This window comes from Cervus canadensis, chromosome 4, assembly GCF_019320065.1.
Source record: "Cervus canadensis isolate Bull #8, Minnesota chromosome 4, ASM1932006v1, whole genome shotgun sequence".
NCBI lineage: Eukaryota > Metazoa > Chordata > Mammalia > Artiodactyla > Cervidae > Cervus > Cervus canadensis.
This window is the reverse complement of record NC_057389.1, coordinates 52518800-52539769: the sequence shown is the minus strand read 5'-3', so window position 1 is coordinate 52539769 and position 20970 is coordinate 52518800.

Sequence of the window (20970 nt, the reverse complement as noted above, 5' to 3'; positions counted from 1 at the left end):
CCAGCTCGTAGAACTCAATGCCAGAAAAACAACAAGCCAATCAAAAACTGGGAAAAAGACCTAAACAGACATTTCTCCAAAGAAGACATACAGATGGCTAAGAAACACATGAAAAGATCCTCAACATCACATCAATTCACATTAGAGAAATGCAAATCAAAACTACAATGACATACCACCTCACACCAGTCAGAATGGCCATGATCAAAAAGTCAGCAAATAATAAATGCTGGAGAGGGTGTGGAAAAAAGAGAATTCTCTTGCACTGTTTGTGGGAATGTACACTGATACAGCCACTGTGGAATACAGTATGGAGATTCTTTAAAAACTAGGAATAAAACTACCATATGACCCAGCAATCCCACTCCTCGACATGTACCCTGAGGAAACCAAAATTGAAAAAGACACATGTATTCCATGTTCATAGCAGCACTATTTACAATAGCTAGAACATGGAAGCAACCTAGATGTCCCGCAACAGATGAATGGATAAAGGGTGGTACATATACACAATGGAATATTACTCAGCAATAAAAAGGAATGTATCTGAGTCACTTCTAATAACATGGATAAACCTAGAGCCTATTATACAAAGTGAAATAAGTCAGAAAGAGAAAGATGAATATCACATTCTAACGCTCATATACAGAATCTAGAAAAATGGTACTGAAGAATTTATTTACAGGGCAGCAATGGAGAAACAAGCATAGAGATTAGACTTATAGACATGGGGAGAGGGGAGGAGAGGGTGAGAGTATGGAACAAGTAACATAGAAACTTATATTACCATATGTAAAATAGATAGACAATGGGAATTTGCTGTATGGCTCAGAAAATGAACAGGGGCTCTGTAGCAACCTAGAGGGGTGGGATGGGGAGGGAGTTGGGAGGGAGGCTCAAAAGGGAGGGAATATATGTATACCTACGGCTGATGAATGTTGAGGTTTGACAGAAAACAACAAAATTCTGTAAAACAATTTTCAGAATTGTTCAGTAAGCCACCATGGAGCCTAAAATGTAGCAGCTAAAGTAGTTATGGGCTCCATCACTAACCAGCTCCAGGACAGTATGACAGATAGCTCATTTCTCTAACCCACCAGGCCTTAGCTTCCCCATTTGTCATAAAAGAGTTTTTTTTTATTTAGGTAATTTTCAAATTCCCTCTCCTCCAATGGCGTTTTCTTCATCCATTAGCTATTATACTGAGTCCATAGGTAGATGGGATATAGAAGATTAGACAAAAATAATAATTTTTATTTTTAATTCACATCCTATGAAATACTTCCTTAAGTATATCTGTTTTCTACATGCAAAACAAGAAAAACTGTACTTGCTTTCAGTTTGAGTTCCAGATAAAAGGCATAATAATTCTACAGACTATAAGCCTATTACAATATTTTCTATTCATTGTATATATGGGATAAATGCACTCAGGCATGACCAAATGGCTTATGCAATAGTAGAGGAAAGGAAAAGTTCCTAACTTTATGAACCCCAATGTTTGGCAGTACACATGCTCTTGTCTGTCAGGAAAAGTCTTGCATGATGGTGCTGGTTTTTTAGCTCTCCTGAGCCTCCCTCAGAGTACCTGGCTAAATATCTACTGATTCACAACAGACCATTTCCCTGAACACTACTTTCTTTACACTGAGCCCCAGTCAGGAGTACCTGAGATTAGAAGGCAGACTGCATCTGTGCTCCATCCCAAGAAAGCCAAACAGAGTCCTATCCTGGAAATTTCAGCATGGTGGAAGGTAAAGGGACAGCAGAACACCGAACTAGGGCCAAACACCTCATTGGAATGCACAAAACAAGGCAATACAAAGCCTCGGACCAGTGGCTTGGACCAATGCTTCCCAAACATATAGACTGCAACTTGCTGAATTGAAGATTCTAATTCAGGAGCTATGAAATGAAGAGAACTGACAAGCAAAGGAGAAAGGGAAAGATATTCCCATTTGAATGCAGAGTTCCAAAGAATAGCAAGGAGAGATAAGAAAGCCTTCCTCAGCGATCAATGCAAAGAAATAGAGGAAAACAACAGAATGGGAAAGACTAGAGATCTCTTCAAGAAAATTAGAGATACCAACGGAACATTTCATGCAAAGACAGGTCCGATAAAGGATAGATGGTGCGGACCTAATAGAAGCAGAAGATATTAAGAAGAGGTAGCAAGAATACTCAGAAGAACTGTACAAAAAAGATCTTCACAACCCAGATAATCACAATGGTGTAATCACTCACCTAGAGCCAGATATCCTGCATGTGAAGTCAAGTGGGCCTTAGAAAGCATCACTACAAACAAAGCTAGTGGAGGTGATGGAATTCCAGTTGAGCTATTTCAAATCCTGAAAGATGATGCTGTGAAAGTGCTGCATTCAAAGTGCCAGCAAATTTGGAAAACTCAGCAGTGGCCACAGGACTGGAAAAGGTCAGTTTTCATTCCAATCCCAAAGAATGCACAAACTACTGCACAACTGCACTCATCTCACATGCTAGTAAAGTAATGTTCAACATTCTCCAAGCCAGGCTTCAGCAATACATGAACCATGAATTTTCAGATGTTCAAGCTGGTTTTAGAAAAGGCAGAGGAACCAGAGATCAAATTGTCAACATCCGCTAGATCATGGAAAAAGCAAGAGAGTTCCAGAAACATCTATTTCTGCTTTATTGACTATGCCAAAGCCTTTGACCATGTGGATCACAATAAACTGTGGAAAATTCTGAAAGAGATGGGAATACCAGACCACCCGACCTGCCTTTTGAGAAACCTGTATGCAGGTCAGGAAGCAACAGTTAGAACCGGACATGAAACAACAGATTGGTTCCAAATAGGAAAAGGAGTACGCCAAGGCTGTATATTGTCACCCTTCTTATCTAACTTATAGGCAGAGTGCATTGTGAGAAATGCTGGGCTGGAAGAAGCACAAGCTGGAATCAAGATTGCCAGGAGAAATATCAATAACCTCAGACATGCAGATAACACCACCCTTATGGCAGGAAGTGAAGAGGAACTAAAAAGCCTCTTGATGAAAGTGAAAGAGGAGAGTGAAAGTTGGCTTAAACCTCAACATTCAGAAAACTAAGATCATGGCATCTGGTCCCATCACTTCATGGCAAATAGATGGGAAAACAGTGGAAACAGTGGCAGACTTTATTTTGGGGGGCTCCAAAATCACTGTAGATGGTGATTGCAGCCATGAAATTAAAAGATGCTTACTCCTTGGAAGGAAAGTTATGACCAACCTAGATAGCATATTAAAAAGGAGAGACATTACTTTGCCAACAAAGGTCTGTCTAGTCAAGGCTATGTTTTTTCTGGTGGTCATGTATGGATGTGAGAGTTGGACTGTGAAGAAAGCTAAGCACCGAAAAATTGATGCTTTTGAACTGTGGTGTTGGGGAAGACTCTTGAGAGTCCCTTGGACTGCAAGGAGATCCAACCAGTCCATTCTAAAGGAGATCAGTCCTGGGTGTTCATTGGAAGGACTGATGCTGAAGCTGAAACTCCAGTATTGGCCATCTGATGCGAAGAGCTGACTCATTGGAAAAGACCCTGATTCTGGGAGGGATTGGGGGCAGGAGGAGAAGGGGACAACAGAGGATGAGATGGATGGATGCCATCACCAACTCGACAGACATGAGTTTGAGTAAACTCCGGGAGTTGGTGATGGACAGGGAGGCCTGGCGTGCTGCGATTCATGGGGTTGCAAAGAGTCGTACACAACTGAGTGACTGAACTGAACTGAACTGATGAGGTGAGTGGTATGGGGAACTGGCTTCAACCTCCTTGCAAGAGCCAACCATTCACCTCTCTTCCTGACCCTGTAGTCAGTGACTTCATATAGGGAGTTTGTAATATGCCATGGCAGGATTCTTTATACTATGTTGTTGTTTAGCCACTAAGCCCTGTCTGACTCTTTGAAACCCAATGAACTGAGCATGCCAAGCTTCCCTGTCCTTCACTATTTCCCAGAGTTTGCTCAAACTCATGTCCATTGAGTCAGTGATGCCATCCAAACATCTCATCTTCTGTAGATCCTTTCTCCTCCTGCCCTTCATCTTTCTCAGCATCAAGGTCTTTTCCAATGAGTTGGCTCTTCACATCAGGTGGCCAAAGTACTGGAGCTTCAGTTTCAGCATCAGACCTTTCAATGAATATTCAGGGTTGATTACCTTTAGGATTGGCTGGTTTGATCTCCTTGCAGTCCAAGGGACTCTCAAGAGACTTCTCCAGCACCATGTTTCAAAAGCATCAGCTCTTCGGTACTCAGCCAAAGAACCCCTCCACACAAACTCCCCCAAAAAGCTGATTGTAAAACATTTACCAGTGCACCACAAGGGATGAAGTATGAGAACATGCATTTCTAACAAGTTCCCTGGTGGTGTGAATGCTGCTGGTTCCTAAGCCACCTTTGAGTAGGAAGTATTTATAGCACAGGCTCTGGAGTCACCAGGTCTAGGAATAAATTCTAATTCTATCTCTTAAATAAGTGTAACTATAAGCTATCTTAAGGCATTATATCTTTCTGTATTTGGTTGCCTAAATTGGAGTTTCTTCATCTGTTAAATGGACAATGGAGATAACTCCTACTTTTTAGTATTGTAATTTTTAATAGAAGTAGCACTAATTTACAATATTTCATTAGTTTAACATATAGAACAGTGTGATTCAAAATTTTTATAGATGTGGAGTTTTCCCTTTCAACACTTTAAATGTATCATGCCTCTCCCTTCTATAGAATTTCTATTGTAAATTCAGCTGATAACCTTATAGAGTTCCCTTGGATATATAAGTTATTACCTTTCCCTTGTTGTTTTTTAATATTCTCCCTTTATCTTTAATTTTTGCCATTTTAATTACAATGTGTCTTGGTGTGATCCTTTTTGGGTTTATCCTATTTAGGACTCTGTGCTATCTGGATTTAGATGCCTATTTCCTTTCCCAGGTTGGCAAGTTTTCAGCTATCATGTCTTTTAAAAGATTCTCTGCCTCTTTCTCTATTCCTTCTCCTTTTGGGACCCCTTTAATGAAAACATTGGTGTACTTGATGTTGTCCCAGAAGTCTCCTAAACCATAAGCGTTTCTTTTTATTCTTTTTGCTCTTTATTGTTCAGCTTCAGTGATGTCCACCATTCTGTCTTCCACCTTATTGATCAATTCCTCTATATTATTTAATCTACAGTTGATTCCTTCTAGTGTACTTTTCATTTCAGTCATTGTATCCTCCCTGTCAGTTTGGTTGTTCTTTATATTTTCTAATTCTTTTTAAAAAGTCTAACTTCTCATTCTGCTCAGCCATTCTTCTCCCAAGTTCTTTGATCATCTTATGATCATCATCTTGAATTCTTTCTCAGGTAGATTGCCTATCTCCTCTTCACTCAGTTCTTCTGTTGGGGTTATATCCTGTTATATCTATGTTTGGAACGTGTTCCTCTGTCATCACATGTTGCCTAACTTGCTGTGTTTATTTCTGTGTATCTGGTAGGTTAGTTGTGTTCCCTAACATTGGAAAAGTGGCCTTTTATAGGAGATGCCCTGTGTTTCCAAGCACCAAACACCCCTTTGGTTGCCAGAGCTGTATGATATAGTGGCGCCTGTGGTATGGGCTGCGTGGGACCTGCTGTTGACAGGGATGAGCTATGAGGCAGCTCGTTGTGACACCCAGGGACCCCTGGGGCTTGTGCTGGCTCACTGGTTGGGGGGGAGTGGAGACCTAGGATTTCTCAGTGCTGGTGCCTGCCTACTGGCTGTCAGGTCCTGGGGTCTAGCTACAGGGCTCAGGGATACCAGAGCTTGTGTCAGACCACCAGTAGAAGCTGTGATTTGAAGGGAGCCTAGGGAAGACCTACCTGATGATCTTGAGTTTCTGAAAAAGGCATGAGGCAACTGCAGCTCACCAGTCGGACATAGAAACTGCCAGCAGTCATTCTGGGGAGCTTGTTCTACCACATGGCCACTGGGGCTGGCAAGTAAAATTTTGGATTCCTCCCTCTAGCTTATTAGCCTCAGGACCCAGCCTGAGGCACCACTATGGGACCAGGGACTAGTCCTGGTCCCATGTTAGACCAGGGTCCAGTCCATCCCAGAGCTGGTACTGGCCTGCTGATGGGTGGACAGGACCTATAGTATCCTATAGACTGTAGGGTTGTGGTTACCCTGGAGTTGAGATTCACCCAGTGGTGGATACAGGTAGTCTCAAGCCTACAGCAGGCTTGTAGTGGGTGAGACCAGGGATCCCAGGGTTGGTGCCTGCCCACTGTGGGTGTATCATGGCCCCAGGATTTCTGGTTGCAAGGCCTCAGATCTAGAGTCTGTGTACAGGTGTGTGGGGGCTGCTCCTGGGCCCTCTGGAGGACAAGGCCATGTATAGGGGTGGCTGTGAGCTCAGAGTTTCTTAGGACAGCCTCTGCCAGTCAGTGGGATTGTGTCCCACACAGTTAGTTACTTGGCTTGAGCCGTACTAGTACTAGTACCTACCAGCTGTTGGGTGTGGGTAGGGCTGGGTCCCGAGCCTAGTAAACTAGAGAGAGGATTTCAGAATTGCACTTGCCAACACAGATGACCACATGATAGAACAAGCTCCCCGGAATGGTTGCTGCCAGTGTCTGTGTCCCACTGGTAAGCTCTATTTGCCTCCTGCCTTTCCCAGAAACTCTTCAAGACCAACAGGTAGGTCTTCCCTAGACTCTTTTCAAATTACTGCTTCTTCCCTGTGTCATAGAGCATGTGGGCTTTTGTTTGTGCCCTTTAAGACTGGAGTCTCTGTTTCCCACCCACTGGCTTTCAAAGTCAAACATTCTAGGGATTTTGTCTCCTAGTGCAGAACCTCTAGGCTGGGTAGCCTGATGTATGGCTCAGACCTCTTGCTCCTTGGGAACCTCTGCATTTATACCAGCCTCCTGTTTGTGGATCACTCAAGCCAGGGCTATGGGTCTCGACTATATCATAACTCTATCCCTCCTACCTGTCTCACTATGGTTCCTTCTTTATATCTTTAGTTGTAAAAGATATTTTCTGGCAGCTTCCAGCCTTTTCATTGGAAAAGGAGTTCTATAAATAGTTGTAATAATGATGTGCCTGTGACAGGAGGTGTGCTCTGGGTGCTTCTATTCCAACATCTTGGCTAATCTCTGCAAGCAGTAAATTAAATAATGTGCTTTGACACATTAGTGCCTGACATAGAAGAAGCACTAATAAACATCAGTGCTTATTATATTTACTTACTAGAATATAATTTTATAAAATCATGATGCTAGTGACAGAGAAAACCAAATAATATGATAAGCAAACACTTTGTTAGAATGAGTAAATAAACATCATGAAATATATATATATACATTTTAAATATCTTTGTTTCTCATTTAATTCTTTTTTTTAATTTAACTCTACAATATATGCATCTAAGATATTTGGGAGTGAGGCTGGGGGAGGAAAAAGGAAGAAAACTCATTTTGTACCATATGTATCATGGAAAATACAAACGTTTTTTTTGTTTTTTTGGAAAAAGCATTTTCTTTCTGTTCTGTCTTTCATGAAGATAAAAGTGTTTCCTTGACATGGAGAAAACATTAGGCATTTTATATTTCTGAAGCCCATCACATGTCTTTCATCCCCAAGTTCATGAATAACTTATCTTCAGGGTGGGGAAAGTTTCTCTTAACTTCCTGTGTAGTAAAGTCTATACTCACACAGCCACCTTTCCCAGAAATCACATGTATCTCTCCTTCAGAAGATAACTGATGAATACCCCCTTCAGAATATAACTGAGTGTTTGTATTACCTGCTTATTCTCAGTTACCATAAAAAGCCCTCCCCCCAAAGACACCATGACAACTGAGCTAGAGAACGTGAATCATGACCTATGGGAAAGGAAACTCCTTTTAATTTTTCACACAAAATGTGACAACAAATAAATTTCATGATGTTTTAAGTAAGAAAGATAAAAGATGATAGCTGTAGAAATTTCAAGAATAAAGACTATTGTATAAAGTCTATTTTTACCTAACTCTTTTGAGGTAGGTGATAACCAAAAAATTACATTCATATGTGATGTTCAAGTAAATTATGCTAAGAGATGATTTTGAATTAACCAGATATTTTAGTGCCATGACAGTAATTTTCAATATTTTTTTCATCACCAACACACTAAAAAAATGAATCATACTGTCATCAGTAACAAAGGATCTCACAACATTAATTCCCAGAGATATTTGGGGTGCATACATCAGAGGTGCAACAGGGAGGCTGATCACAGCTTCTGTCATTTCCTCTCCATTCTGGTTCTGATCTGGGAATTAATTTTGTTAGAAAAGAAGCACATATATTCTAAAATATCAAAGCGTATATTCTTCTATACTTTAAGTCCTATTATTTTTAGTAAGAAAAATAGATGCAAAATTAAGGGCTTCCTATCCATGGAGGCTATAATACACAAAGATGTTTGGGCCATATGCATTTTTCTGTGCTCAAGATTCAAAACTTTCATAAGGTTCTCACGAAGTCTGACTACCAAGAAAACTGTTTTAGTGGTAAGAACGTGTAGTTCAGAGACATAACGACTCTATCCAAATTCAGGTCTGCAAGTTACCACAGCAGCAAACTTTCATCTATTAATTATTCTCTCTGAGATTCCCTTTTTTCATCTCTGAAATTGGAATAATATCAAACTTGCAAAATTGTTGTAAAAGTGGAAAAACCCTGTAGAAAATGTCTAGCACAGTTCCTGGATTTATAAGAGTTGGGGTGTATGTGAGCTTCCTGAGAGAAGAAGCTCAAATATTTCACTTAAAAGACAGAAGTGGTATGGTAGTGTACCCTCATCAAGACAACTAAATATGCAATATTTGGAAATTGTTTTCTTATTGCTGGTCTCCACAGGTTGCCCAGTCTCTGCCATGGTTCTCTCATTTTGATTACCTCAGAAATCCTGTCATTATCTATCTGCCTTCTCATTTGACATGTTCTCTGTGTAACACTCTTATGATCCCCAAATTCAGAATCCAGATGAAAATGGCCTGAATGCTTAGTCATTAAAATCATTCTGGTGAGTTGAAGTCCCTCTGGCTTCATTTCTTTTGGAGCAGTATTTTTTCCAAACTGTTACACACACACATTCTACTCCCCGTGGAACAGCAAAGGGATTTGTGTCAAACTCAGTTAATTTTGGATTTGTTTACACAAACCGGAAATTAGGAAATTGAGGAGGACATTGGGAAGTGCAAGGACTTAGGGGAGGCATCAAGCCAGAAAGCTGAGGGTTGAAGTTGCCTTAAACCACAGCTAGCCAGTGGCCATGTAAATTATGTCTGCCAACACACTGAGCAAATTGAAAATCTCAAACAGATCAAGCAGGAATGTGAAATGTGGCCAGAAAGAACTACAGCCACAGTACAAACAGGAGTGCTGCTTAAGAATTGTTCATGGTACAGTGAGGCTAATTTCAGAAGAGCATTACAATTAAGTTGGCAGGCTAAATGATAGCCACATTCAGATGAGTATAGCTACCAGACCTAGGAGAGAAAGACAACGTCCAAAGAGACTGGCTGCTAAATGGAGTATTTCTGAACCATGCAGACAGGGAAACAGTCTAAAATTTTAGAGGCCAATTGTCCAGGTATAGCTTCTTAGATCTACCATCCCCTTAGGGATTTTATTCACTGTCAGGAATCTCTTAACTAGAAGACATTTCTGAGTCCCTCTCTAGAGAGAAACATAAGGTGCTTACGATTTTCACCATCTTTTACCCACTAGTTAGTTCTCTTTAGTATATATTTAGGCAGCTTATGGTGTGATTTTGCCCTTGTCCCTTGCTATATTTTATTTAGAATAAATATTTTAAAAACTGTATCAATACGCTCACTTTGACAAGAGTTTTTATGATGCATGGATGTTGAATTTTATCACATGGTTTTTCTGTACCTATTGAGATAATCATAGGGATTTTGTCTTTTGTTGATGTGGTGTAGCTCATTGATTGATTTTCATATGGTGAACCATACTTGTAAACTTGGGATGAATCCAGCTTGGTCATGTTATATGATCTTTTTTTATGTGTTGTTGGATTCAGTTTGTTGAGAATTTTTGCATCTATATTCATCAAAGATACTGGCTTATAAGTTTCTTTTATGGTAGTATTTTTGTCTAGTTTTGGTATCAGGTTGTTGGTGGCTTCATAGAAGGTCTTGCAGAATGTTTCCTCTTCTTCAGTCTTTTGTAAGACTGTGAAAAGGATAAGTATAAATTCTTCTTTGTATGCTTGGTAGAATTCACATGTGAAGCCATCTAGTCCTGAAATTTTTTGTAGGAAGTTTTTATATTCTTTGTTACAGATTCTAGTTCACTGCTAGTGATAGGTCTATTTAAATTATCTATTTCTTCTTTATTCACAAAAACTCTTACCTAAGTTGATATAGAGGGAACATATGTCAATGTAATAAAAGCTAGTTTTGACAAGCCCACAGCCTATATAATACTCAACAGTGAAAAACTTAAAGGCCTCCTGCTAAAATTTGGAACAAGACAAGGATGCCCACTCTCACCCCTTCTATTCAACATAGTATTGGAAGTGCTAGCCACAGCAATCACACGAGAAGAAGAAGCAAAATTTATCCAAATTGGAAGGGAAGAGGTAAAATTATCATTATATGCAGATGACATGATACTATATATAGAAAACCCCAAAGACTACAAATAAAAACTACTAGAACTAATAAACAAATTCAGCAAGGTATCAGGATACAAGATTAACACACAGTAATGAGTTTCATTTCTTTATGCTAACAATGAAATATCAGAAATGGAAGCCAAAAAAAACCCAATACCTTTTAAAATCACACCCCAAAAAATACTTAGGCATAAACCCAACAAAAGAGGTGAAGGATTATATGCTGAGAACTATAAAACATTAATAAAGGAAGCTGAAAATGATTCAAAGAAATGGAAAGATATCCCATGCTCTTGGATAGGCAGAATTAATATTGTTAAAATGGCCATACTACCCAAACCAATCTACAGATTTAATGTGATCTCTATCAAATTACCCATGATGTTTTTCATGGAGCTAGAGCAAATAATCCTAAAATTTATATGAAACCATAAAAGACCCAGAACTGCCAATGCAATCCTGAGGAAAAAGAACAAAGAAGCAGGCATAACCCTCCCAGACTACAGACAATACAGTAAGTCCACTACATAAAAACCTTTAAGTTGTGAACTTTCAAAGATTTTAACTTGCATTCACATGCCCAATCACATAAGGCGTAAGTGAAATTGCAGCTTGCCCTCTGTCTCCTATTGCTGACAATCCTTCAGCTGTACCATCTTCTCCCTCCAGCTAACCCCTTCTCCCTCCAGTCAGCAACTCTTCTTGCTATTCCCTTAATGCCAACCCATATATGCCAGCTGTTGTACTGTACCATGGACTTCCTTGGTGGCTCAGACAGTAAAGCGTCTGCCTACAATGCGGGAGACCTGGGTTGAATCCCTGGGTCGGGAAGATCTCCTGGAGAAGGAAATGGCAACCCACCCCAGTGTCCTTGCCTGGAAAATCCCATGGACAGAGAAGCCTGGTAGGCCCCAGTTCATGGGGTCACAAAGAGTCGGACACGACTGAGCAACGTCACTATAAGATTAAATATGATATCTTTATTTTTTGTTATGTATTATTTGTGTGCAAAGTTTTATAAATGTATTATTGCACAGTACTATATAGCTGATTGTGTTAGTTGGGTACCTAGGCTAACTTTGTTGGACTTACAAATTGGACTTAAGAACATGCTTTTGGAATGGAACTCATTCATATGTAGGGGACTTACTATACAAAGTTACAGTAATCAAAATGGCATGGTATTGGCACAAAAACAGACATATGGATCAATGAAATGGAACAGATAGCCCAGAAATAAGTTCACACACTTACAACCAATTTATCTTTGGCAAAGGAAGCAAGAATATACAATGGGAAACCTTGTGCTTGTGGCTAGGACTTCCAATACTATGTTGAATAGAAGTGGTAAAGATCCTTCAGCAAGTGACATTGGGAAAGCTAGACAGCTGCATGTACTCTCACCAAACACAAAAATTAACTCAAAATCTCTTCGACATGACATGACACCATAAAACTCAAAGAGATCATAGGCAAAGTATTCTCTGACATAAATCGTACCAGCGTTTTCTTAGGTCAGTCTCCCAAGGCAAAAGAAATAACAACAAAAAATAAACAAACGGGACCTAATGAAACTTACAAACTTTTGCACAGCAAAGGAAACTATAAACAAAATGAAAAGACAACCTATGGAATCAGAGAAAATACTTGCAAACAAAGTTACCTACAAGAATTTAATTTCCAAAATACACAAAAAACTCATATGACTCAACAACAAAAATACAAACAACTCAATCAAAAATTGGACAGAAGACCTAGGCATTTTTCCAAAGAAGAAATATAGATGACCAACAGGCATGTGAGAAGATGTTCAACATCACTAATTATTAGAGAAATACAAATCAAAACTGCAATGAGGTACCATCTCACATAGATCAGAATGGCTATCAATAAAAATTCTACAAATAACCAATTCTGGAGAAGGTTTGGAGAAAGGGAACCCTCCTACACTGTTGGTGGGAATGTAAGTTGGTGCAGCCAATATGGAAAGCATTATGAAGGTTCCTCAGAAAACTAAAGATAGTTGTCATATGATCCAGTAATCCCACTCCTGGGCATATATAGGTACAAAACTATAATTCAAAAAGATACATGCACCCCTGTGTTTATAGTGGCGCTACTCACAATTAGTCAGGACATGGAAACAAACTAAATGTTCAACAGATAAATGGATAAAGAAGATGTGGTACATATATACAGTGAACAACTCAGCCATATAAAAGAATGAAATAATGCCATTTGCAGCCACATGGATGGACTTAGAGATTATAATACTAAGTGAAGTAAGTCAGAAGGAGAAAAATAAATACCATATGACTTCCCTGGTGGCTCAGACAGTAAAGCGTCTGCCTACAATGTGGGAGACCTGGGTTTAATCCCTGGGTTGGGAAAATCTCCTGGAGAAGGAAATGGCAACCCACTCCAGTATTCTTGCCTGGAAAATCCCACGGATGGAGGAGCCTGGTGGGTGACAAGTCCAAGGGGTCGCAAACAGTCAGACATGACTGAGCGACTTCACTTTCACTTTCTTTCTTTCATCACTTATATGTGTAATCTAAAATATTACACAAATGAACTGATCTACAATCCAGAAACAGACTCACAGACATAGAGGACAGACCTGTAGTTGCCAAGGTGGGGGAGAGGGGTGATAGGGGAGGGATGCAGTGGGAGTTTAGGGTTAGCAGATGCAAAGTTTTATATGGATTTTTTATACATGAATGAATAAACAAAAAGGTCCTGTGTATAGTACAGGGAACTATATTCAATATCCTGTGATAAACCATAATGGAAAAAAACATAAAAAAGTAAATATCTATATCAGTCAATTCAGTTCAGTCACTCAGTTGTGTCTGACTCTTTGAGACCCCATGGACTGCAGCATGCTAGGCTTCCTTGTCCATCACCAACTCACAGAGCTTGCTCAAACTCATGTCGATCGAGTCGGTGATGCCATCCAACCATCTTATCCTCTGTTATCCACTTCTCCTCCTTCCTTCAATCTTTCCCAGCATCAGGGTCTCTTCAAATGAGTCAGCTCTTCGTATCAGGTGGCCAAAGTACTGGAGTTTCAGCTTCAGCATCAGTCCTTCCAGTGAACACCCAGGACTGATCTCCTTTAGGATGGACTGGTTGGATCTCCTTGCAGTCCAAGGGACTCGCAAGAGTCTTCTCCAACACCACAGTTCAAAAACATCAAGTCTTCAGCGCTCAGCCTTCTTTATAGTCCAACTCTCACATCCATACATGACCACTGGAAAAGCCATAGCCTTGACTAGACGGACCTTTGTTGGCAAAGCAATGTCTCTGCTTTTTAATATGCTCTCTGTGTGTGCTTAGTCGCTCAGTCATGTCCGACTCTCTGAGACCCCAAGGACTGTAGCCCACCAGGTTCCTCTGTCCATGGGGATTCTCCAGGCAAGAATATGCTGTTTAGGTTGGTCATAGCTTTTCTTTCAAGGGGAAAGCATCTTTTAATTTCGTGGCTGCAGTTACCATCTGCAGTGATTTTGGAGCCCCCCCAAAATAAAGTCTGTCACTGTTTCCATTGTTTCTCCATCCATTTGCCATGGAGTGATGGGACCAGATGCCATGATCTTAGTTTTTTAAATGTTGAGTTGCTTTTTCACTCTCCTCTTTCACTTTCATCAAGATGCTCTTTTAGTTCCTCTTCACTTTCTGCCATAAGGGTGGTGTCATCTGCGTATCTGAGATTATTGATATTTCTCCCAGCAGTTTTGATTTTAGCTTGTGCTTCATCCAGTCTGGCATCTCACCTGATGTACTCTGAATGTAAGTTAAATAAGCAGGGTGACAATATATAGCCTTGACATACTCCTTTCCCAATTTGGAAACAGCCTGTTGTTCCATGTCCGTTTCTAACTGTTGCTTCCTGACCTGCATACAGATTTCTCAGGAGGTAGGTAAGGTAGTCTGGTATTCCCATCTCTTGAAGAATTTTCCACAGTTTGTTGTGATCCACACAGTCAAAGGCTTTGGCCTAATCAATAAAGTGAAGTAGATGTTTTTCTATATTTATGTAGAAAAGTAAAACTGAACCACTTTGCTGTATGGTAGAAATTAATACAACATTGGAAGTCAATTATACTTTAATAAAAATTATATCTATATATGTATATAATCACAAAAGAAAAAAGATGTATTTATATGACTTAAACATGATTTTATCTTATTTTCTAAATTTTACTGTCTCTACAATGAAGATGGGCTAATTTTATAGACTGCAAAATAGATATTAGTACATACAAATTTATGTACATTTTTATTGTATCTAGGTTTCAAAATGTAAACAGCAAAATGACTGAAAAGACAAATACAAAATGTTAATACTGGCTATATTTCGGGGTAGTAAGATTTTGGTGAATTTTTTTCCCTTTTATGTTCTTACAAATTTGTCCTTTTATTAATAATTTTAAAAAGTAAATTTTATGGTGTTAATTAATACTGGAAGATGCCTTCTTAAGGCATTGCAGCTCACTGTGTTTGGTTACCTGGACTGGTCTGACATTTTCCACTGTCTTTAAGTTAAATAGTTATGTAAAAGAACATCTCTCAGAGTGTATTCCTTGGAACACTAAGTTCTTGGGATGTTAATAGTTGTTTATAAAAGAAAAAATATCATGGATAGGTAAATTAGAGAAAGCTGGGTTACCAAAGTTAAACACATTAAAACTTACAAAAAAACAAAACAAAACAGCTTTAATGTACTAGAGGACCCTTTGCATTCACATGCCAACCTCAGAGTAAGCTTTACTTTCGAAACTGGATTATGAAACTCTTTTCTTTGAATGACAGGTGGGATTATTCTTTAAAGGAATGCATCCTGGAGAAGACTGATACCCCAGCTTAAGCAAATCTAGATATCAAAATATGAACATTTTATATCTTTATATATTACATATATATTTATACATAATTTTAAAATTGATTAGTTCTTATATTAAAAACATTCATTATGTATGTCCTTTTAAATGTCCCTTTTGCAGGCAGGGTGACTCAGATGGTAAAGACTCTGCCTACAATGCAGGAGACCCAGGTTTGATCCCTGGGAAGATCTCCTGGAGAAGGAAATGGCAACCCACTCCAGTATTCTTGCCTGGAAAGTTCCACAAACAGAGGAGCTTGGTGAGCTACAGTCCATGGGGTTACAAAGAGTCAGAAGTGACTGAGCAACAAATGGTTTTCCTTAATGTAGTATAAAAGCATCCAGTTTATAAAATGTTTGATTTCATATCTGATTTATTTTATACATGATATTGCTTCCAGAGCACTGTGAACATAGCTCCATTATAGCATTTGTATCAATACATTGTATTTATTTCTTTTCATAGGATTATTTACCATGATGATTTTCTTGAGGTCAGGGATGATCTCTTAGTATCATTGACATATTACAGGTGTGCAATAAATATTTATTGAATAGATTGGTGGTGGTTCAGTCACTAAGTCGTATCCGACCCCATGCAATAAATATTTATTGAATAGATTGGTGGTGGTTCAGTCACTAAGTCGTATCCGACCCCTGTGACCCCCATAGACTGTAGCCTTCCAGGCTCCTTTGACCATGGGAATCTCCAGGCACAAATACTGGAGTGGGTTGCCATTTCCTTCTCCAGGGAATCTTCCCAATCTAGGAATCAAACCCGGGTCTCCTGCATTGCAGGCAGATTCTTTACCAACTGAGCTAGAAGGGAAGCCCATTGAATAGATTAATTAGATATTAACTCAAGGTACATAAGATTCTTCAGGAATAAGAGAGGGAGCGCTAGTGTAGAGTCTGCAAATTTAAGAATACTTTTTTTCTTTTAAGTAAGAAAAATAAAAGAGTGCTTTGGATATACAAGAAAAGAACTCATACTTGAATCAAATTAGCTTGATAAAAGTTCTGGAGGAAAATGAAACTGACAGGGCAGGTTCTCCAAATTAGGTGTGAAACTTCTCTTGAACCAAGCTTGTAATAAAACGTAATGAAAATACTTGAAGCAGAGCAGACAGTAGTATCTTCAAGAGATGTGTATTTTAAGATGTGGTGAAACAGTCCATTAAAATGAGAGGAGCTGAAGGCATAGGAGTAAAAGGGACTTACATTTAAAGACTGAAAAGGAAAATGTGGCCCTTGGCAACCTAAATGCTATTGAGGTCAGCTTGTGGACTTTTTCTGAATCCCTAATTGCTCTGTTTCTTGCTTATGCTTTGCAAATTCTCCTTGGAGAAAAAAAAAAAAAAATCCACTGAAACTTGTTGTGATGTAATTGGGAGGCATTATTTCAAATGGATCTACTGCCATGATTGATTTCAATTATTCTGTTTCGGATGTCAAGACAATATAGCTAAAAGTTGGGAGGGAAGAATAAATGAGCCACCTCTTCTCTTTTAAATCATCTCACTTTTGTCGTCTTGATGGGCTTTACATTTTAGTACATCAGTGTATCTGGCCAGCTCTCATTGTGTCACAGAGACAGACTTCTGCCTATGGCATCGCTGAGGTAAACCTTAAAGTGACTCAGATAAAGAAAAGACATCATCCCAAATGAGTAAACGCTTTCTCTGTACCCTTTTTCCTCACTTTGCCTTCTGCTTTTGAATGTTTTAGTATCCAAAATATCACAGGTTGGAAATATAAGCAGTGCTCTCACTGGCAAGAATGATACCCCAGAGCTTACACAGTTGGTTGAAGATTAAAATTCTCAATCAGACTCTTCCCTCTTGTGGCCAAATAGTCATGTGATATAAAAATTACAAGGCTATTTTTATTATTAAATACTGTATTTGCATAATTTCTAAATCCTCAAACCACCTCTACAAAATATCTATAAAATATCTCATTTGGTTTATAGATGAGAAAACAAAATCCATGAGAGAAGAGTCTAGATTGGCCAACTGACAGAAGTCAGGCTTTTCCTGCCACCTTAATCTCTGTGATTTAAACTTACTGGTGTTTTGTTCGTTAAAAAAAAAATCCAATTGTCCAAAACAGCCTTATAACTCCCCTTGGCTTCACTAAACTTTAGAGATATAGGGGGAACATATCTCAAGTTAACAAAGGCCATTTATGACAAACCCACAGCTAACATCATAATGGTAAGCTGAAAGTCTTTCCCATAGATAAATTCAAGAATAAGACGGAGTTGCCTGTCTTATTAAATAGAAGTATCAACACTTCTATTTAACAGAGTATTGAAAGTTTTAGCCACAGCAATTAGCAAGAAATAAATAAATAAAAGTTATCCAAAGTGGAAGGGAAGAAGTAAAACTGTCATGGTTTGCAGAAGACATGATATGTTATATAATAAACCTTAAAGTCTCAACCTAAAACTCTTAGAACTAATTGAAGAATTCAGCAAACTTGCAGGGTGCAAGAATAATATACAGAGCTCTATTCCTATTCTATATACTAATAATGAACTATCAGAAAGAGCAAGAACACAATTCTGTTTAAAATCACAGCAAAGATTATTTAAAATCACACCAAAAGCCCATCTAGTCAAAGCTATGGTTTTTCCAGTAGTCATGTATGGATGTGAGAGTTGGACTATAGAGAAAGCTGAGCGCTGAACTGTGGTGTTGGAGAAGACTCTTGAGAGTCCCTTGGACAGCAAGGAGATCCAACCAGTCCATCCTAAAGGAAATCAGTCCTGAATAATCATTGGAAGGACTGATGCTGAAGCTGAAGCTCCAATACTTTGGCCACCTGATCCGAAGAACTGACTCCTTGGAAGAGACTCTGATCCTGGGGAAGATTGAAGGCAGGAGGAGAAGGGGACAACAGAGGATGAGATGGATGGGTGGCATCTCCAACTCAATGAACATGAGTCTGAGTAAACTCCAGGAGTTGGCGATGGACAGGGAGGCCTGGCGTGCTGCAGTCCATAAGGTCACAGAGAGTTGGACACGACTGAGCGACTGAACTGAACTGAACTGAAAGATTGTTTCCTACATCTATAACTCTATTTCTGTGTTGTAAACAAGTTCATTTGTACCATTTGTTTCAGATTCCACATATAAGCAATATCATATGATAAACAATCCTATGATTACCAGGGGAGGAAGAGGGGAAGGGATCAATTTGGTGATTCTGATTGATATATACACACTACTATATATAAAATAGGTAATTAATATGGACTTACTGTATAGCACAAGGAACTCTACTAAATACTCTGTAGTGCCCTATATGGGAAAAACATCTAAAAAAGAATGAGTATATGGACAACTGATTTACTTTGCTTTCAGCATAAACTAACATAACACTGTAAATCAACTACACCTCAATAAAAATTTTAAAATCACACCAGAAAAAATAAAATACCTAGGAATAAACTCAATAAAGGAGATGAGAGCCCTATACTCTGAAAACTGAAATACTTTATTGAGGGAAATTTAAGATGATAGAAAGAAATAGAAAGATACCCTGTACTCTTGGATGAGAAAGAATTAATACTGTTAAAATAACCATACTACCCAGAGCAATAAGCAGATTGAGTGAAATCCCTATCAATATACCCCATGACTTTTTTCTCCAAACTGGAACAAATAATCCTAAAATTCATTGGAATCACAAAAGACCTTGAATTGCCAAAGCAATACTAAGTAAGAAGAACAAAGCTGAAGGTATTACTTTCCCAGATTTTAGACTACACTACAAAGCTACAGAAATCAAAATATGGTACTGGCATAAAAACAGACATATAGAATAGCAAAATAGAATAGAAAGTCCAGAAATAAACCCATGCACCTATGGTCAGTTAACATTTGACAAAGGAGGCAAGAATATACAATGGAGAAAAGACAGTCTCTTAAATAAGTGGCACTGAAGAAATGGACAGCTACATGTAAAATAATGAAATTAGAATATTTCTTCACATCATATACAAATAACTCAATATGGATTAAATACCTAAATGTAGTACATGAAACCATAAAACTCCTAGAAGAAAACTTAGAACATTCTTTCATGTAAATTGTAGCAATACTTTTCTAGATCTGTCTCCCAAGGCAAAAGGAATAAAAGCAAATAGAAACAAATGGAATCTAATTAAACTTAAAATCTTTTGAACAGCAAAGGACACCATTGACAAAATGATAAAGCAACCTACTATATGGGAGAAAATGTTTGCAAATTATATGATAAGGGACTAACTATCTAAATATAGAAACATAGCCTACAACTCAATATAAAATAATTCATTCAAAAATGGGCAGAACACACATTTTCCAAAGAAGACATACACATTGCTAACAAGCACATGGAAAGATGCTCAGCATTGCTAATTATCAGAGAAATGAAAGTCAAAATCACAATGAGATATTACCTCACATTTTTCAGAATGAGTATCATCAAAAACCTAGAAATAACAAATGTTGGCAAGGATGTGGAGAAAAGGGAACCATCGTACACTGTTTCTTGGGATGTAGATTGGTATAGCTATTACAAAGAACAGTATGGAGGTTCTTCAAAAGAAAAGAAAAACAGAAATAGGAGTTCATATGACCCAGCAATTCTAATCCTGTGTATATATCCATAAAAAATAAAAACACTAATTCAAAAAGATATATGCACCCCAGTGTTCATAGCAGCACTGTCACGATTGCAAACATATGGAAGCAACCTGTACCCAACAAAAGAGGGATGGATCCATCAATAGGGAAAATCCAAAAAAGAGCAGATATATGTATAAGTATAGCTGATTCACTTTTCTGTACAACTGAAACTAAAATGACACTGTAAAGCAAATATACTCCAATAAAAAAATTTCAAAAAACAAACGAATAGATAAAGAAGATGTGGTGTATATATATATACACCACACACACATATATACATATATATATACACACACATATATACATATACACACACATATATATACACATATATATGTATATATATGCAATGGAATACTACTCAGCCCTAAAAAAGAATGATATTCTACCATTTCTTGTAAAGAGGATGGATCTAGAGAATACTATGATTAGTGAAATAACTCATACAGAGAAAGACAAATACTCTATAGTATAACTTCCATATGGAATCTAAAAAAATAATGCAAACAAATATATATAGCAAAACATAATCAGACTCATAGATGTAGAAAACAAACAGGTGGCATCTAGTCTATAAAAATACTGAGTCACTAGGCTGTATATATGAAACATGTAATATTGTAAATCAACATTTTTCAGTAATTTTTAAAAGGTAGCAATTATATTTGGTTGTTTTCACTCCTGTTATATGTGTCTCAAGAAAAAGAGGACTGCTTTATTTCTTGTTAGCGACTCTTCT